Source organism: Myxine glutinosa, chromosome 4, assembly GCF_964187855.1.
Source record: "Myxine glutinosa chromosome 4, kmMyxGlut1.1, whole genome shotgun sequence".
In the NCBI taxonomy this organism is placed as follows: domain Eukaryota; kingdom Metazoa; phylum Chordata; class Myxini; order Myxiniformes; family Myxinidae; genus Myxine; species Myxine glutinosa.
The window spans coordinates 34,746,296-34,764,479 of NC_136264.1; the positions used below are offsets into that span (position 1 = coordinate 34,746,296).

Here is an 18,184-nt window from a genome sequence, read left to right on the forward strand (position 1 = left end):
AACCATTTGAGTTCCCCAAAAATGAGTGATAAATGAAATGTGCACATTCCACCATGATAAACAAAAACATAACACTCACACCCACTTAACGTCTCAATCAGGAATCTCCTTAGAAAATGTCAGATCAATGTCGTCTATAACCACCGTTTTTCAACAAAACCATGTATTTCAAGACCTGAAGAGAGAATTGAAGGCTGCCACATTTGTCAGAAAACTCTAATTGCATTGCGGGTCTATTTGGTAAAATAAAAGGAACTAGAATGACACTCTTCCACGTCACGACATCGACCAATATGCCTCCTCCCACATTATTACATCATTATAATGCTTGTACCAAGTTTGATTTAAATCCATTCAGCTGTTCTCAAGTTTATCACATTTTTACCTGACATGACCTCTGACCTTTGCCCTTTGACATCGGGACCCCAAAATCTAATCAGTTAATCTTTACTTCATTATATTGTATATATAATTGTCTAGACTATTGACTCGGGCTAGGCCTAGCTAAAAAGTATTAGAAACTCCTATATTTCATTTCTGCATAAGTATAAGAAGCTCCTATATAATTTCAGGGACTTCTTGCAGCTTACGTTGTCTTTCCTACTTTTCTTTTTTATCAATTTAGAGTAACCAATCACAAATGGAGATAATTATAGAATGTTTTATTAGAGATGTTCATGCAGTTTGTAAGAAGTTGATGATCATCTACTGAAATTATAACATTGTACTCGGGCTGCTAATTTGTAGTCTCAGTATGTGGCTACACTACAGGAGTAATCAAGTACTGTTGTAACCAGTGGAGTGTTTGGAGAAGCTTGAAGCAATAACTGATGAAGTGTAAATGAGGCAGTGATGTATTTACAGGTGACATTATTTTGACTATTTACAAAACGCAACCCAGGACCTGTCATTGTTTTTGGGAGACACAAAAAGAGAATCCTGTGGGAGGGAGGAGACAGCATGCACTGCATCGACGCACCAGCACCAATAAACACCAAAGCACCAATCAAAGAGCAGTCAGCACCATCCAGTGCACAGTCATCACAGTTCAATAATAAAAAAAAACTGGTGGTCTGGATCTTCTGGTCTGCTCCCTCTGCTGGCCGATGTCGTACTTCCAGTTGTTGTCTCTCTTCCTTACTTGCGGCCTATTTGGTGGTATAAACAAAAAAAACACAACACCACAAAAGGGCACCAAAGTGTCCGCTTTTTAATTATGGCCAGCAGGGGCCGACTAGGGTGGTCCACCTGCGTGGCATAGGCGCCACCTCACCGAGGTCCGCAAGAAAGACTTCCCCAGCAGTGGGACCAGGCCCCAACCTGTGGGGTCCATGGGTGGTGCTCGGCCACAGACATGTGGTCCATATGGTGGTGCTCGGCCACAACAATGTGGTCCATTAAGTGGTGTATCGATGCAGGCAGCTGGTTGCGGGGATTCGGGCACACAATGGCGGACTCCCGCACGCTCCCCCTCAGTGCCCAGAGAGCACGGTTCATAGGTGGGGAAGGAAGACAAAGTGGCAGCGTTAGTGAGGGGTAAGGTCACAAGGGTACACATCAATCAAGGTAATGCAGGGCGAGGTGCGCACGGAGAGCGAAGTGAGAAAGCTCGTTCCTAACGTACGCCACTCCCCTCCCCCTGTCACCTACTCCACCCTTGCCCTTACCCCATCTTTACAAAATCTACACATTTACAAATTAGTCACTACCGTCACGTCTTCCCCATATCTCCCCTAATCCAAATTCGTTGCACAATCCCTCTAACTAAATTTGCCATCACCAATTCATCATCAATCCTCATAAGGAGGGAGAGATGGAACAAACTGCACAATGTCACACCCACGTCATGATGCGTCTCACAATCCAAAACATTTGCACACAAAAAACAAAAACAACCATTGCATGGTGTGGAGCACCGTCGTCACCTCAGGTGAGTGGATGCAGATGGTGCGAGGAGATTTCAATCCTATCTACCTTCTAAATGACTTGAACACACTTTACACTACCCGGGGTCTTTCCCTGCAAAACCATTGGCCATCTTACACTCTATGTGGTTTTAAGAACCAAACTCCCATTGACCAAACTTTGGTGCTCATCAATATGGGGTCTCACTCCCCCGGTTCAACTCCCTGTGCCTTCGCACAATTTCTGGGCTGAGTCGTGTAGCTCCCCTAACAGGTCTACTTACCTGTGCGCCTCTGCCACTGAAGTTGCCTCCCGAGCTTACCTGCTCCTCGCTAACCTACCTGGGGAAGGCCCTCCCTGGCGCTTACCCCCTCGGTGCCCTCTCTGGCACTGGGCTACCCGGGTTCTTCCTCTGGATCCTTGGGCCCCATTGGACTCTAACTGGCTCCCAGAGCCTGCCTGCGGCCTCACCTGGCCGACATCCTAACAGTGGTGGAGCGCTCAACCAACCATCCCTCTAACAGGCCACACGCCCAGCCATTTCCACGTCACGAATCTACCCATCCAAACACCATTCTTCCATACGCACCACAGATGCCAATATCCAACCACAATTTACCTATACCCTCTACCTAACTCTTAAACTACCCTCCCTGGGTATTCGTGATAGGGGTCCATCCTCCCCATACACTCCCTTCGCACCAACCACTCCACTCCACATTTTCCACCATACTCACTCCACACCATCCATTCCATACTCCATTTATTCCATACCAGCTATTCCACACAACCAGTCTCACCTGGATTTGCACACCTGTGCCCACACACCTGGTGCCACCTGCACCCTCCTTCCTCCCAGGCTTCTTCATTCCTTCAATACAATGCACAATCACCTCACACTTTTCACAATATGCTGCTGAGTACACTTTCAACACACACACGGCACCATTCACGAGCATTGCCTCATTTGCTCAACACAAAGATTCTCACACACACGGCATCATCTGATCTACCTGGTGCCCTTCTGAAACTCGCGCTTCCCAGTCGCCCCTTATACTATTGCGCTCCCCCGTCGTTATAATCCACCATTCTGCTACGTCCCCTACTACAGGTATCATGTCGCTACTTAACCCTACAGTTACCTATGGTCATTTCTAAGTCCCTATACAATTATCCAAACCCTCCCTCGGCGAGCCAACACTGCCAAAACCCCATAACTAGTGCTCATGTGCCCGGGTGATGTGAGGGATGGTGGATTTGCCATCCCACCACCTCGGGCATCTTCCATTATCAATTTTGCCCATCCAATTCCAATTCTTGCCAATCCAAAATTTGCCAATCACCTGCCAATCATATTTGCCAATCATCTTACCCACCAAATTTTGCCAATCACCAATTCCCTATCCCTACCAAATGTCCATTAACTTGAGCCTTGGTGCATCTTTACATTCGCAAAGCTCGGCTTCGCCAAGCCGAGCAATGAACGCGGGTGGTTTGTTTCCTGCAGTTGGATCCGTCCGGCACTCAGTTCAGGGGAGGAGGTTTACTCGGCCCGAGATTCCAAGGTCCACCTCGGCGCGGAACCTTTCGGTCTCCCGCTCGATGGCCCAATCTCGCCCGACCAGAACGCCGCAACCACAAGGGGTCGCCGTGCCGACCCTTCTTACCTTCCCTCGCACAGGGCCGCCTGCTCTGCTTAGCGGAGCGCGGATGCGACCGTGCAGAGGGAGGTCCGGCCCGGATCGTGCGCGGCGCTCCGAACAGGAGCCACGTTGCACCGATACCCGCCGGTTCTCACAGCCAACAAAGCGCGTCGCGCACCGAGTGCTCGCGTCAGCTATCCGTCGCCCTAAACGCTGCCCCGGTCCACGTCAATGCTTCACTTGCAGGCTCACACGCATACGCGACCCCTTTCACACTCACCAAGCCCGGCGTCTCCATACACTTCGTTATTGTTCCTTCTCCTACACACCACCCAGGTACACTCATTCCGCTCACAGACTTCGTTACACACCTGACCACCGCACACCTTGGCGCACACACTCGTCGTTCGCACACCTCATCAACACACCTCTTCGCGCCCACTCCTCGGTCACATCCTCTCTGACATCCATGGGTGTGCACTCTTCTGCACACCTGATCACGCGCTTCAATGTGCCGTCTCGCACCACCACCAACTCAGGTGTACATTCCTGCACCTGCTCAACCATTCCAGGTGTGCATTCTTCCATTCCAGGTGTGCATTCTCTCTCACCTGCCACAACCAACTAGTGCTCCGTGTCACTCTCACCACCACACTCTGTCGTGCGTTCACTCTCACTCTCGACAGCACACTCACTCCTCGGCGCACACTCTTTCCTCACACACACCTCTGTTCCACATCTTTCTCACGCACCTTCTTGCGCACTCTCTCCCGGTACATACTCCGTACCACTCATGGGGGTGCATTCTTGCACACACCCGATCACCGCCGCACACCCTGGCTCACAAATACCCCTCGCATTCCCCATAGTCAGACCTCCTTGCACACCTCCTCTTTCCACACACTCTGCACCTGTCGCACACCTCACCAGCGGCCTCTCACGAACGCCCGGGTCTAAACCAACACCCAAGCTCACTGCATCTCCCCTCACACCATATACATTTCCGATTATATCGCCACTCACCTTGGCACCTCGTCTTCGCTCCTCCTCCGCCACCTGCAAACTCTTTATTTGGTCAGTAAGCACATCATCACGATTTGAGCACAGACCTTGTACATAATCCATCACTTCCTCCTTTATCTCCATCTTAGTCTCCCTCCGTTTCTTCTTAATTTCACTTACCCCCTCTTCCACTTCCTCTAATTTTTGTTTCACCTCTTTTATTTCCCGGTGCGCCCCCTCAATTTCTTCCTCTAAGGCCACCTTGGTCGTTTCTATGTGCGTCCTTACTTCCCATTCTTTTGTCTCCATTGCCTCTGTCACCTCGTCCAACCTCTTTGTCAACCCCTCGTGTACCATCTGACATTCCCTCTTTGTCGCTATAAGTTCTTTTTTTATTTCCTTCTGGGTCGCTTTCAACCCTCCTATTACCGCCGTATTCTTTTCCACTTGCTCCCCTAACTCCTTTTGTCCCACCGTCAGCTGCTCTACTCCCCGCGTCAGGTCTTCTATTCCCCCCTGTAACCTAGCCATACTATTCCTCACCTCTTTCTCCATGCGCTCCTCACCCCGCTTTACCTCCTCGCGTACCCCCGTGGCCTCTTCGCCCACTCCACGTCTTATCTCCTCCCCCATCTCTCCCATCTCTTTGGTAGATGCCGCCCTCATCTGTTCCAAATCATTCCTCTGGGCATCCAATTTGGTTTCCAACCCGATTTTTACCTCCTCTATCTGGTTCCCCATCTGTTTAATTTCCCGGGCGGATTGCTCCCCTATTTCCCTCAATTTGCCTCCCATGGTGTTTTCTAACCCCCCTAACCCATTCTTCACCCCTTCCATTTGGTTCTCCTGGGTGGCCATTCTATTTTCCAACTCCGTTAACCCATCCTTCATTTCCCCAATTTGATTACCCACGTCCTCCAGTTGGCCCCCCAATTTACCTTCTAGCCCTTCCAACCTGTTGTCTAACCCCTCAAATTTATTGTCTAACCCCTCAAATTTGGCTTCTAGCCCCCCGATTTGATTTCCCATCTCAGTTTTCAATCCTCCAATTTGGTTTTCTAAACGCTCCCCCATTCTGTTTTCCAAACCTCCAATTTGGTGTCCCATTTTCTCACTCATCTTATCGCTCGGAGCATCCATTTTATTTTCCATTTGCTCACCCATCTTGGCCATAAGGGCCTCCATTTGCAGCATGAAAAGGTTCAAATCCACCGGTGCTGCGGGCGTGGATGCCGCAGCCATGTGCGAGCCGCCGCCATTTTGAGCGCCTGAAACCTCCGCTACGAATGCGTATTGCCTTCCTCCTCCATTATTCCCACTGCCTCCCCGGGGTCCTGGGTCGACTCTACCCCCTCTTCTAGCTCCCCTACCGGCATCCGGTCGCCTTGATCATCCATGGCACGATTTAATTTAGATGTTTTACACGAAATTTCGGCCGCTCCAAATTTTGACCAAATTTTTTGATGTTCTTAAAATTTGGTTCGGGTCCAAATCCCAACTCCTCGACACCAATTGCTACGGAATCGGACGACGGCACTCCCCTTACCGAGGGGGGTTTAATCCCCTCGTCTTGTTAAGCTGGCTGTCTCCGGTCCTGGTACCTGTAACGCTCCTCTTTGGGGGGGGGGGGGGGCGACGGATCAGGGTTATTGGTCCAGGGTTTATCCCGAATACCTTTATCAGTCCCTCTGCAGAACAGGGAGACAGGTACCGCTCGAACCCCGGACAAGATGGTATTTGCCGAGCAGTTTTAGCAACCCGAAGTTCGAGCCATTAGCAAAGACTGACCCGATCCTGAGCGTTGGCCAAATCATGCCACGTATATCAATTGGTACAAGACAAAGACGATCGGATGAGAATGAAGAAGACCAAGGTAGGAAGAACAGGTATTTATTAATTACTATTTACACAACCAAAGAAAGGAAGGAAACGAAGGTAATTTACAGTGAAAGATAGGAGACACAGGGCAGCTTATACTTACACAGGCTTAACTTATACCCCAAGGACAAGACAAACAAGACAAACCCACGTACACGAATGGATAGTATGGCAGGGATGGTATGGGAAGGGAGAGAAGAGTCCGTTCAGGATGGCAGGCTGGAGGCGAACGGCCGCCGACTCCTCCGCAATCTGGTTCACGCGCAGGTTCGCTCACAGCAGCGCGTCAGAGCTTCACGCGCAGGGGCTGTTCCAAGCAGCGTCTCCCTCAGGTCTCTTATGTCCTCCACCTCATGCGTTCTCTGCCTCATGCGTTCTCCCTCCACGGAACTGCCAGCTCACCTCTCCACAGAAGGACTCCTTAGAACTCTCTCAACTTTGGTTCAGCGCACCTCCCTCAGACTGAGGTGGGGGCTCTGCGCAACGGGTTATATAGCGCCACACCCTGGAACGTTCGCGAAACTGCTCGATCGTTCTCTCTCCGCCCTCTCAAGCCAAACCCACTCATTCTTGGTTGGTCGTAAGGGCTCCACCCTTTGATGACGATGGGCGGGCCATGCCCTTCTTCTCCGAGCTGGAGCACATGGTGAATGGCGGCAAATGCAGTTGGTAATGTAGGCGAATGCAGTTGGTAATGTAGGCGAATGCAGTTGGTAATGGAGGCTTTGGGCAATTGAAAAGGGGATCTATCTTATTTCATTTTGTGCAGCGCAAGATCAACTAGTGGAGACACAACCTTAACTGAAACACAAAATAATGATATATCTATAGAGAGGTTCTATGATTGGCTACGTGCTTGTACATGGACTAACTAAAGGACGACATTTGACCTTTACACAAATGGAGGTATTTACAAAGAATCGTTACATTATTTACAAGGGGGCATATTTACAATCAATTACACAAAGTGCACGGTTTCCCAAATCCATTACAATATATATATATATGTATATATATATATATATATTGTTACGGACCGCGGATAAGATGTTGATTTGCCGAGCGGATGGCGCCGCGGCCCTAACAGTTACCCCGACTAACCCGATTCCTGAACGTTGGCCAAAATCGCGCCACAGATATTCAATGGGGAAAAGACTAAAGCGAAGGATGCGAAGACGAAGAAAGACAAAGGGTAAGGAATACAAATATAATTTATTTACTATTTACAACCAAAAGAAACCAAGGAGAAGGAAGGATAATAAAATAAAGGCAGAAGGAATCAAGGAGACACAGTGCAAATATTAACTTATACAAGCTTACTTATACCCAGGGACAAGACAAAAGACAGACTACAAGCACACTTACACGGGGGATGATGACAGGAATGGCAGGAGGTGGATGGCTGGAGGGAGCGGAAGGTTCAGCTGGAACCGCAGCACGGTCGGGTCGGGGATGAGCAGCCGCCGCCCTTTCTCGATCGGCGCGTTTAGCAGCCGCCGTTCCTTCGTGGCCCCGCTCGAAACTGCCGTCAAAGCCCCGAAGCTGCTGTGGCTGAAGCTGCTGTGGCTGAAGCTGCTGCGTGCCATTGCTCTTTCAGGGATCCTCTCTGGCGCAACTCCTTCTTGGAACCTTTGGCGCAACTCTTTTAATTCACCTCTCCCTCTCTTGCTTAGTACAACAAACAACTTCTCGGCTTTTGGCTCACAGGACTCTATTTTCTCTCTCTTAGTCCAACAACAACTTCTCGGCTTTTGCGCGCGCGCTTTATAGCGCCTCAGGCGATCAAGCCGCTGGTGTCCAGGACACGCCCATCGGTCAGCTCGCCTCGGCCCTGATTGGTCGGGCCGGCCCTCTGGCTCCGCCCTTGATGACGATGGGCGGGCACGCCCTTCTTCCCCGAGCTGACCACGCCATAATGGCGGCAAATGCAGTTGGCAGTAGAGGTTTTGGGAATGGGAATGAAAGGGGATCTATCTATTTGAATTCGGTGCAATGGAGTATTAATTAATGGAAGACAAAGCCTTAACCTAATACACAGAATAAGGAAATAAACTACTGAACAGGGATATATGGTGTCCTTCGTGTATGCTTTATGGAATTAACTACGGGAACGCCCTTTGACCTTTATACAACACTGGAGCAAGGAGGGCGATATTTTACAACAATTTACACAACAACAAAAAAAAAGAACCATTCTCATATCCACAACACTGCACCCTCCTCCTCTCAGGCACGTCCCAGGCCTCTTACCTTAACTTTTAGTGTGGCACGTAGGTGTAGTTCCCTCTACATTTAACCTGACCCTGAGTGCGACAGTTTTAAAACATAAATAAATATGTCCCGCTGCTCCATTGCACCCTGCCTAACAGACTCACGCCCACAGCTAACCGAATTGCGGAATGGTCTTCAAACTATACATTCCCGGTGGGGGCGCATTATTTACAATGACTCTGCTTTTATTTACTAAACGTAACCCAGGACCTGTGATTGTTCTTTTGGGGGGGAGACAGTCTGCTCTGCATCGATGCACCATGAAAGCACCCAAAAACGCACCAAAGCACCCTCAAGCACCAATCGGTGCACAGTCACTACAATTCATGAATAAAAATAACCAAACAACCCCTAACCCTGCTGGTGGTCTCTTGCTCTTCGGCTCCCTCTGCTGGCTATTGCTATCTTCCAGGTGTTGTCATCTTCTTTGCTGGCAGCCTATTTGCAATAATAAAATGCACCCAACGTGTCCATTTCTTTTATTTATGGCCCACAGGGGGCCGACTATGTATGGTTCACCTGTGGGGCATCGGTGCCCTGTGGCCAAGGTCCGCCAGCAAGATTTCGGGCCTTCATGGCCGGTTCCAGCAGAGGGGCCATGCCCCAACCCATGGGGTCCATAAGTGGTGCTCAGCCACAGACATGTGGTCCATAATGTGGTGCATCGATGCAGACAGCTGGTTCTGGGAGTTCCGGGCGCACAATGGCGGACTCCCGCATGCTCCCCTCGGCGCCCAGTGGCGCACAGGTCCTCATGTGGGAGACAAAGGGGGGAAAAGACAGATGAGCGAGGGGTAAGGTCACAAGGGTACACATCAAACAAGGCAATGCAAGGCGAAGTGCGTACGGAGAGCGAAGTGAGAAAGCTCGTCCCTACCGTACGTCACCCCCCCCCTTGTCACCTACTCTACCCTTGCCCTTACCCCATATGTACAAAAATCTACACATTTACAGATTCGTCACTACTGTCACGTCTTCCCCATATTTCCCCTATACCAAATTCGTCACCACAATCCCTCTAACCAAAATTTGCCATCACCCATTCATCATCAATCCTCATAAGGAGGGAGAGATGGAACAACAAAGCACAATGTCACACCCACGTCATGATGCGTCTCACATTCCAAACATTTGCATCATAAAAATAACAAAAACCACCTGGCATGGTGTGGAGTTACGTCATCCCAGGTGAGTGGATGTAGATGGTGCGAGGAGATCTCCATCCTAACTATCCTCTAAATGACATTAACACACTTTACACTACCCGGGGTCTTTCCCTGCAAATCCATTGGCCAACTTACACGATGGGTTTTCTAAAAACCAATTCCCATTGACCAAACTGTGGTGCTTCTCAATTTGGGGTCTCACTCCCCCGATTCATCTCCCGGTGCCCTTGCACAATTTCCGGGCTGGGTCGTGCAGCTCTCCCAGCAGGTCTACCCACCTGCACACCTCCACCACTGTAGTTGCCACCCGAGCTTACCTAGCTCCTCACCCTAACCTATCTAATTGGGGAAGGCCCCTCCTGGCTCTGTCACCCCTCGGTGCCCTCTGGCACTGGGCTACCCGGGTCCGTCCTCCGGATCCTCGGGCCCCATCCACAACAACTCTACCGGCTCCCAGAGCCCACCTGCGGCTGGCCTGGCTCACCCGGCCACCTGCGGCTCACCTGGCCGACATCCTCACAGTGGTGGAGTGCCCATACAACTACACACACTAACAAGCTACATGCCCAGCCATTTCCACAACACTAATGCACCCATCCAAATACCATTCTTTCACCACGCACCACAGATGCCAATATCCAACCACAATTTACCTGTACCCTCTACCTAACTCTTACACTACCCTCCCCGGGTATTCGTGATGGGGTCCATCCTCCTTTCCCCCATCCACACCTTCGCACCATCCACTCCACTCCACAGTTTCCACCATACTCACTCCACGACCATCCATTCCAATACTCCATATATTCCAGACCATTTATTCCATACACCTGTTCTCCATTCACCTGTCGTTGCACACCTGTGCAATCACACCTGGTGCCACCTGCACCCTCCTTCCTTCCTGGACCATTTGGTCAACACAACACACATCACCATCACTCCCTCATTCACTGCTCCATCCACCTGTTCAGTTGCACACCTGTGCAATCTCACTACAACTCACAATCATTTACTCATACCCTGCTCAATACACTTGAATACACCTCCAACACACACGGCATCATCTGAACTACATGTTGCCCTGCTAACTTAGTGCTCCCCGTCTTCCCTTTAAACTAAGCACATACCACGTCATTATCATCCAATCTAATCTACCTGCGTCCCCACTACAGGTATCATTGTCACTACCTAACCTTAACGTTACCTAAGGTCATCTTCTCTAGATCCCTATCATTATATCCGAACCCTCCCGGGCTAGTTTTCACTGCCAACCCCATAAATCTAGTGCTCCTTTGCCCCCGCTGTGAGAGATGGCTAAGTTGCCATCCCACCACATCGGGCATCTTCCACTACCAATTTTGCACACCAAATTCCAGCTAATTAAAAATTTGCCAATCACTACCCAATCACTCTACCATTCCTTTGCCAATCATCAAATTTTGTTTTTCTAATTTCGGGGCCAAAACACTATCCTCATCATCACAGTCTACTCACTAGTGCCTCTCGGTGCGCCAATTCATCTCCAAAGCTCGGCTTCGTAAAGCCGAGCAATGAATGCGGGTTGCTTGGTGCCGGCGGCTGGATGCATCCGACACTCGGTGAAGGGAAGGACGCTTACCCGGGCCGAGATCCCACGCACCATCTCGGCACAGAGCCGTCCAATGGCCCGATCTCGACCTGCCGGAACGCCTCAACAAAAAGGGGTCGCCATGACAACCCTTCCTATCGGGCTGCCCGCTCCGCCTAGTGGAGCACGGACGCGGCCGTTCAAAGCGCGGCCCGGCGTGGATCTCGCACGGCGGTTCTTTCGTAACTGCCGCGGATCCCCGTGGCACGCAAAGCTGCCCGGTTCGCACCGAAGGCCCGATTCGGCTATACGTCGCTCTAACCGCTAACCCGGTTAGCGTTGATGCTCCATTCGCATGCTTACACCCCGCAGCCCGTTCCTTGCTCATACATCCAGCCGTTCCCATGCTCCTAGTCATTGCACCTTCTCTTACACACCCAGGTACACTCATTCCGCTCACAGACCTGGTCACACACCTGACCACCACACACCTTTGCACACACTCGTCGTTCGCACACCTCACCAACACACCTCTTCGCGCCCCCTCCTCGGTCACCTCCTCTGTGACAACCACAGGTGTGCTCTCACTTGCACACCCAACCACGTGCCTCACTACCAACTCCAGCGTGCATTCCCACACACGCTCTACCATTCCAGGTGTGCATCCTTCCATTCCAGGTGTACATCCTCTCTCACCTGCCACAACCAACTCACGCTCCGTGTCACTCTCACTACTCTCACCTCCACACTCGGTCGCTCATTCACCCTTACTTTTGACAGCGCACTCTGTACTCATGCACCCGTCCGTTACACACCTTTCTCGCGCATCCTCTTGCGCACTCTCTCCCGTTACATCCTCCGTAACACTCACCACAGGTGTGCATTCTCCCGTTACATCCCTTGTAACACTCCCTACTACGCGCTTCCATGTGCTCCCTCGCACACGCGCTACGACCAACTCACTCTCGACAGCACACTCACTCCTTGGCACGCACTTTTTCCTTACACACCCCAAGTCTGACATTCTCGCACACCTCCTCTTTCACACACTGTACCTGTCGCACACTTCACCAACGGCCTCTCACCAACACCTGGGTCCACAACAACCCCCAAGCCGACTGAAGCTCCCCTCACATCATATACATTTCCGCGTATATCGCCACTCACCTTGGTACCTCGTCGTCGCACCTCCTCTGCCACCTGCAAACTCTTTATTTGGTTAGTGAGCACACCATCATGATTTGAACACCGACCTTGTACATATTCCATCACCTCCTCCTGTATTTCTCTCTTAGTTTACGTCCGTCTCTTCTTAATTTCACTCACCCCCTCTTCCACCTTCTCTAATTTTTGCTTCACCTCTTTTATTTCCTGGTGCGTCTCCTCAATTTCGTCCTCTAAGGCTACCTTGACCATTTCTATGTGCGTCCTCACCTCCCGGTCCTTCGTCTCCATTACCTCCGTCACCTCGTCCAACCTCATTGTCAGTCCCTCACGTACCATCTGACATTCCCTCTGTGTCGCTATTAATTCGTTCTTGATTTCTTTTTGTGTCGCTTTTAACCCCCCGATTATTGCAGTGTTCTTTTCCACTTGGTCCACGAGTTCCTTTTGTCCCACTGTCAGCTGTTCTACTCCCCTCGTCAGACCCTCTATACCCCCCTGTAACCTAGCCGTATTATTCCTCACCTCTTTCTCCATACGCTTCTCACCTCGCTTTACCTCCTCGCGTACCCCCGAGACCTCCTCGCTTACACCTCGTCGTATTTCCTCCTTCATCTCCTCCATCTCTTTTGTGGATGCCGCCCTCATCTGTCCCAATTCATCCCTCTGAGCATCCAATTTACCTTCCAACCCGACTTTCACCTCCTCTATCTGGTTTCCCATCCATTTGATTTCCCAGGCGGATTGCTCCCCTACTTCCCGCAATTTGTCGTCCATTGTATTTTCCAACCCCATTAACCCCTTCTTCACCCCCTCTATCTGATTCTCCTGGGCAGCCATTCTATTTTCCACCCCTGTTAACCCATTTTTCACCCCTTTTATCCTGTTGTCTAACCCCTCAAATTTACTGTCCAACCCCTTAAAATTATTGTCTAACCCCTTTAAATTATTGTCTAACCCCTCAAATTTACTGTCCAAACCCTTAAAATTATTGTCTAACCCCTGAAAATTATTGTCTAACCGTTCACCGGTACCCCTCGCTTCGTCCCTCATTGCTCCCATTTGGCCCTCCAATCACTCACTATTCCTTTCCATCATTTGTCCCATTTCTCTGCTTTCCACCCTTGATTTATCCCCTTGCAGGTTCAGGGACGCCTGCATTTGTGCCATAAATTGCTCCATGAGGGCCTGCATTTGGACCATCCCTCCCACTTGTGCAGCGGGTGTGGCCGCCGTAGCCATGTGCGAGGCGCCATTTTGCGTCCCTTCAACCACGTGCGCGAGGGCGCCATTTTGTGCCCCTGACACCTCCTCAACCACCTCCTCATTGCTCTCCTCCATTTCTTCCCTCTGATCCTGGGATACCCCTAACCCCTCTTCTAGTTCCCCCACCGGCATCCGATCGCCTTGACTATCCATGGCACGACTTCAAAGTTCGGGTTTTTTTTTTTTTCGAAAACAAAACAAATTTCGGCCGCTCGTAATTTTGAGCGCATTAAGCGCGCTTCGGGTCCAATCACGCTCCCGACACCAATTGTTACGGACCGCGGATAAGATGTTGATTTGCCGAGCGGATGGCGCCGCGGCCCTAACAGTTACCCCGACTAACCCGATTCTGAATGTTGGGCAAAATCGCGCCACAGATATTCAATGGGGAAAAGACTAAAGCGAAGGATGTGAAGAAGAAGAAAGAAAACGGGTAAGGAATACAAATATAATTTATTTACTATTTACAACCAAAAGAAACCAAGGAGAAGGAAGGATAATAAAATAAAGACAGAAGGAATCAAGGAGACACAGTGCAAATATTAACTTATACAAGCTTACTTATACCCAGGGACAAGACAAAAGACAGACTACAAGCACACTTACACGGGGGATGATGACAGGAATGGCAGGAGGTGGATGGCTGGAAGGAGCGGAAGGTTCAGCTGGAACCGCAGCACGGTCGGGTCGGGGATGAGCAGCCGCCGCCCTTTCTCGATCGGCGCGTTTAGCAGCCGCCGTTCCTTCGCGGCCCCGTTCGAAACTTCCGTCAAAGCCCCGAAGCTGCTGTGGCTGAAGCTGCTGTGGCTGAAGCTGCTGTGGCTGATGCTGCTGCGTGCCGCTGCTCTTTCAAGGATCCTCTCTGGCGCAACTCCTTCTTGGAACCTTTGGCGCAACTCTTTTAATTCACCTCTCCCTCTCTTGCTTAGTCCAACAAACAACTTCTCGGCTTTTGGCTCGCAGGACTCTCTTTTCGCTCTCTTAGTCCAACAACAACTTCTCGGCTTTTGCGCGCGCGCTTTATAGCGCCTCAGGCGATCAAGCCGCTGGTGACCAGGACACGCCCATCGGTCAGCTCGCCTCGGCCCTGATTGGTCGGCACGGCCCTCTGGCTCTGCCCTTGATGATGATGGGCGGGCACGCCCTTCTTCCCCGAGCTGACCACGCCATAATGGCGGCAAATGCAGTTGGCAGTAGAGGTTTTGGGAATGGGAATGAAAGAGGATCTATCTATTTGAATTCGGTGCAATGGAGTATTAATTAATGGAAGACAAAGCCTTAACCTAATACACAGAATAAGGAAATAAACTACTGAACAGGGATATATGGTGTCCTTCGTGTATGCTTTATGGAATTAACTACGGGAACGCCCTTTGACCTTTATACAACACTGGAGTAAGGAGGGCGATATTTTACAACAATTTACACAACAACAACAACAAAAAAAAAACATTCTCATATCCACAACTATGTATATATATACATATATATATATATACATATATATATATATACATATATATATATATACATATATATATATATACATATATATATATATACATATATATTTATACATATATATATATACATATATATTTATACATATATATATATATACATATATATATATATCAGTCACTATGCGACCTTCATATCATAAGTGGAGAACCGCCAGCAAGGTGTCCCATACAGCTGCTGCTGCACCTTGCTGGGAGCGATAAGCACCGCCTGCCACATGGTAACGTTATCTCTGGTAGCCACTCATCATATGGAGTCGACCTGGTTGCGGTTGGGAGTTACTAATAATGGTATCTGTAATCTGGTTCTCCAACCTAATGAGCGGACAACATGACGTCATCGCCATGCATGTCCACATTGCCTGCAAAGCTCCAGAGGAACCATCTAGCAGTGCGTCATTACGGATTATAAATTCAGATACTGTCACAAGTGCATATATATATATATATATATATATATATATATATATATCTATATATATATATATATATATATATATATATATATATATTCACTGTACTACATGACCAAAAGTATGCGGACTCCCCTTATAATTAGTGGATTCGGCTGTTTCAGGCACATCTATTGCTGACAGGTATATATAATCAAGCACACAGTCATGCAATCTCCATAGACAAACATTGGCAGTAGAATTGGCCGATCTGAAGAGCTCAGTGACTTTCAACATGGCACCGTCATAGGATGCCACCTTTCCAACAAGTTAGTTCGTCAAATCTCTGCCCTGATAGAACTGCTCCGGTCAACTGCAAGTGCTGTTAATGTGAAGTGGAAATGTCCAGGAGCAAAAACAGCTCATCCACGAATTGGTAGGCCACACAAGCTCACTGAACGGGACCGCCGAGTGCTGAAGCACGTAGCTCGTAAAAATCATCTGTCCTTGGTTGCAACACTCATTACCAAGTTGCAAACTGCCTATGGAAGCAACATCAGCACAACTGTTTGGCAGGAGCATCATGAATTGGGTTTCCATGGGCCAGCAGCCGCACACAAGCTGAAGTTCACCATGCGCAATGCCAAGCGTCGGCTGGAGTGGTATAAAGCTCGCCGCAATTGGAATCTGGAGCAGTGGAAACACGTTCTCTGGAGTGAGGAATCACGCTTCAACATCTGGCAGATGGATGGAAGAATCTGGGTTTGGTGGATGCCAGGAGAACGCTACCTGCCCAAATGCATAGTGCCAACTGTAAAGTTTGGTGGAGGAAGAATAATGGTCTGGGCCTGTTTTTCATGGATCGGACTCGGCCGCTTGGTTCCAGTGAAGGGAAATCTTAACACAACAGCATATAATGACATTCTAGACGATTGTGTGCTTCCAACTTTGTGAAAACAGTTTGGGGAAGGCCCTTTCCTGTTTCAGTATGACAATGCCCCCGTGCACAAAGTGAGGTCCATACAGAAATGGTTTGTTGAGATCAGTGTGGAAGAACTTGACTGGCCTGCACAGAGTCCTGACCTCAACCCCATCGAACACCTTTGAGATGAATTGGAATGCCAACTGCGAGCCAGGCCTAATCGCCCAACATCAGTGCCCGACCTCACCAATGCTCTTGTGGCTGAATGGAAGCAAATCCCCGCAGCAATGTTCCAACATCTAGTGGAAAGCCTTCCCAGAAGAGTGGAGAGGCTGTTATAGCAGCAAAGGGGGGACCAACTCCATATTAATGCCTATGACTTTGGAATGAGATGTTTGATGAGCACATATGGGTGTGATGTTTGTGTGGCCACATACTTTTGGCCATGTCGTATATATATATATATATGTATGTATATATATATATATATATATATATATATATATATATATATATATATCCAGTATATATATTTTTTAAGGCAAACACTGACACGTATGATAAAAATGCCACTATACTCCCCTAACAAGTCACGAAGAGGTTTTTTTTTTTTTTTTTACTGTTGCGGAGCTAAGCTCCATCTCCGAAGGACTGATGTGCCGGAACACCGCTCTGGTCCGGCTGCACTACCCCCCTGCTGTTCACATTGTCTCAGGTCGTTCACCTGCAGTGAGCACAACAAGGCTGCACTTATTTTCGGATATTTTCATTTACGGATGCTCTCCGACAGTTCTGTTATTTTTCCCAGTGTATCTGCATTGATATTTGTCAGCACGCAAAATTTCAGCTTTTTTCGTCACCAGAATGTACTGAATATTCATATCAGTCAGTCAATGAGTCAGTCAGTCAATGAGTCAGTGAGTGGTTAGAATGAGCATTATATATTACTATATGTACAGTTAATTACCACAAACCGTTGTGGAGCTATGAAACCACAAACTACTTTTTTCTTTTTCTTTTTACAGCTCTTTGCTTTACTCTCCTCAATTAAAAGGTATGCTTAACTTCATTTGCAGGTATATTCAACTCAGAGACCAAATGTCAAAATATATTTCCTTCACTCACGTGAAGCTGCTGTGCAACACATGGAGACGGCATTGGGAGGGAGCGGTGCACGATAATTGATTGATGAATTGCGTAATCAAAATACATAAATCATAATAATAATAATGAAATAATTAATTTCGTAGTCAATTGGCTGATAGCATACCTAAAGCAGCAGTGTTTCATCCGAATCTGTAACTTTCTGAAAATTAATTGAATAGTTTATCGAAAAACTTAAGTAATTCATCGTTTAATCAATAAATAATTAATCGATTAATTGATTAATCAAAAATACCCTTTAAAAGCCTTATCAATTGGTCACTGTTGTGTCCAAATATCAGCTTCCTAGCTCAGAAGGTGCCTGAGATATTGCCCAGGTGAGAA

At 48.7% G+C, this 18,184-nt stretch overlaps 1 protein-coding gene across 3 annotated transcripts in view; it reads left to right on the forward strand.

The window, feature by feature from the left end:
* LOC137426069 (chemokine-like protein TAFA-2) overlaps positions 1 to 18,184 on the forward strand; it is a 686,347-nt gene that overhangs the window by 263,459 nt on the left and 404,704 nt on the right. The window lies entirely within an intron of this gene.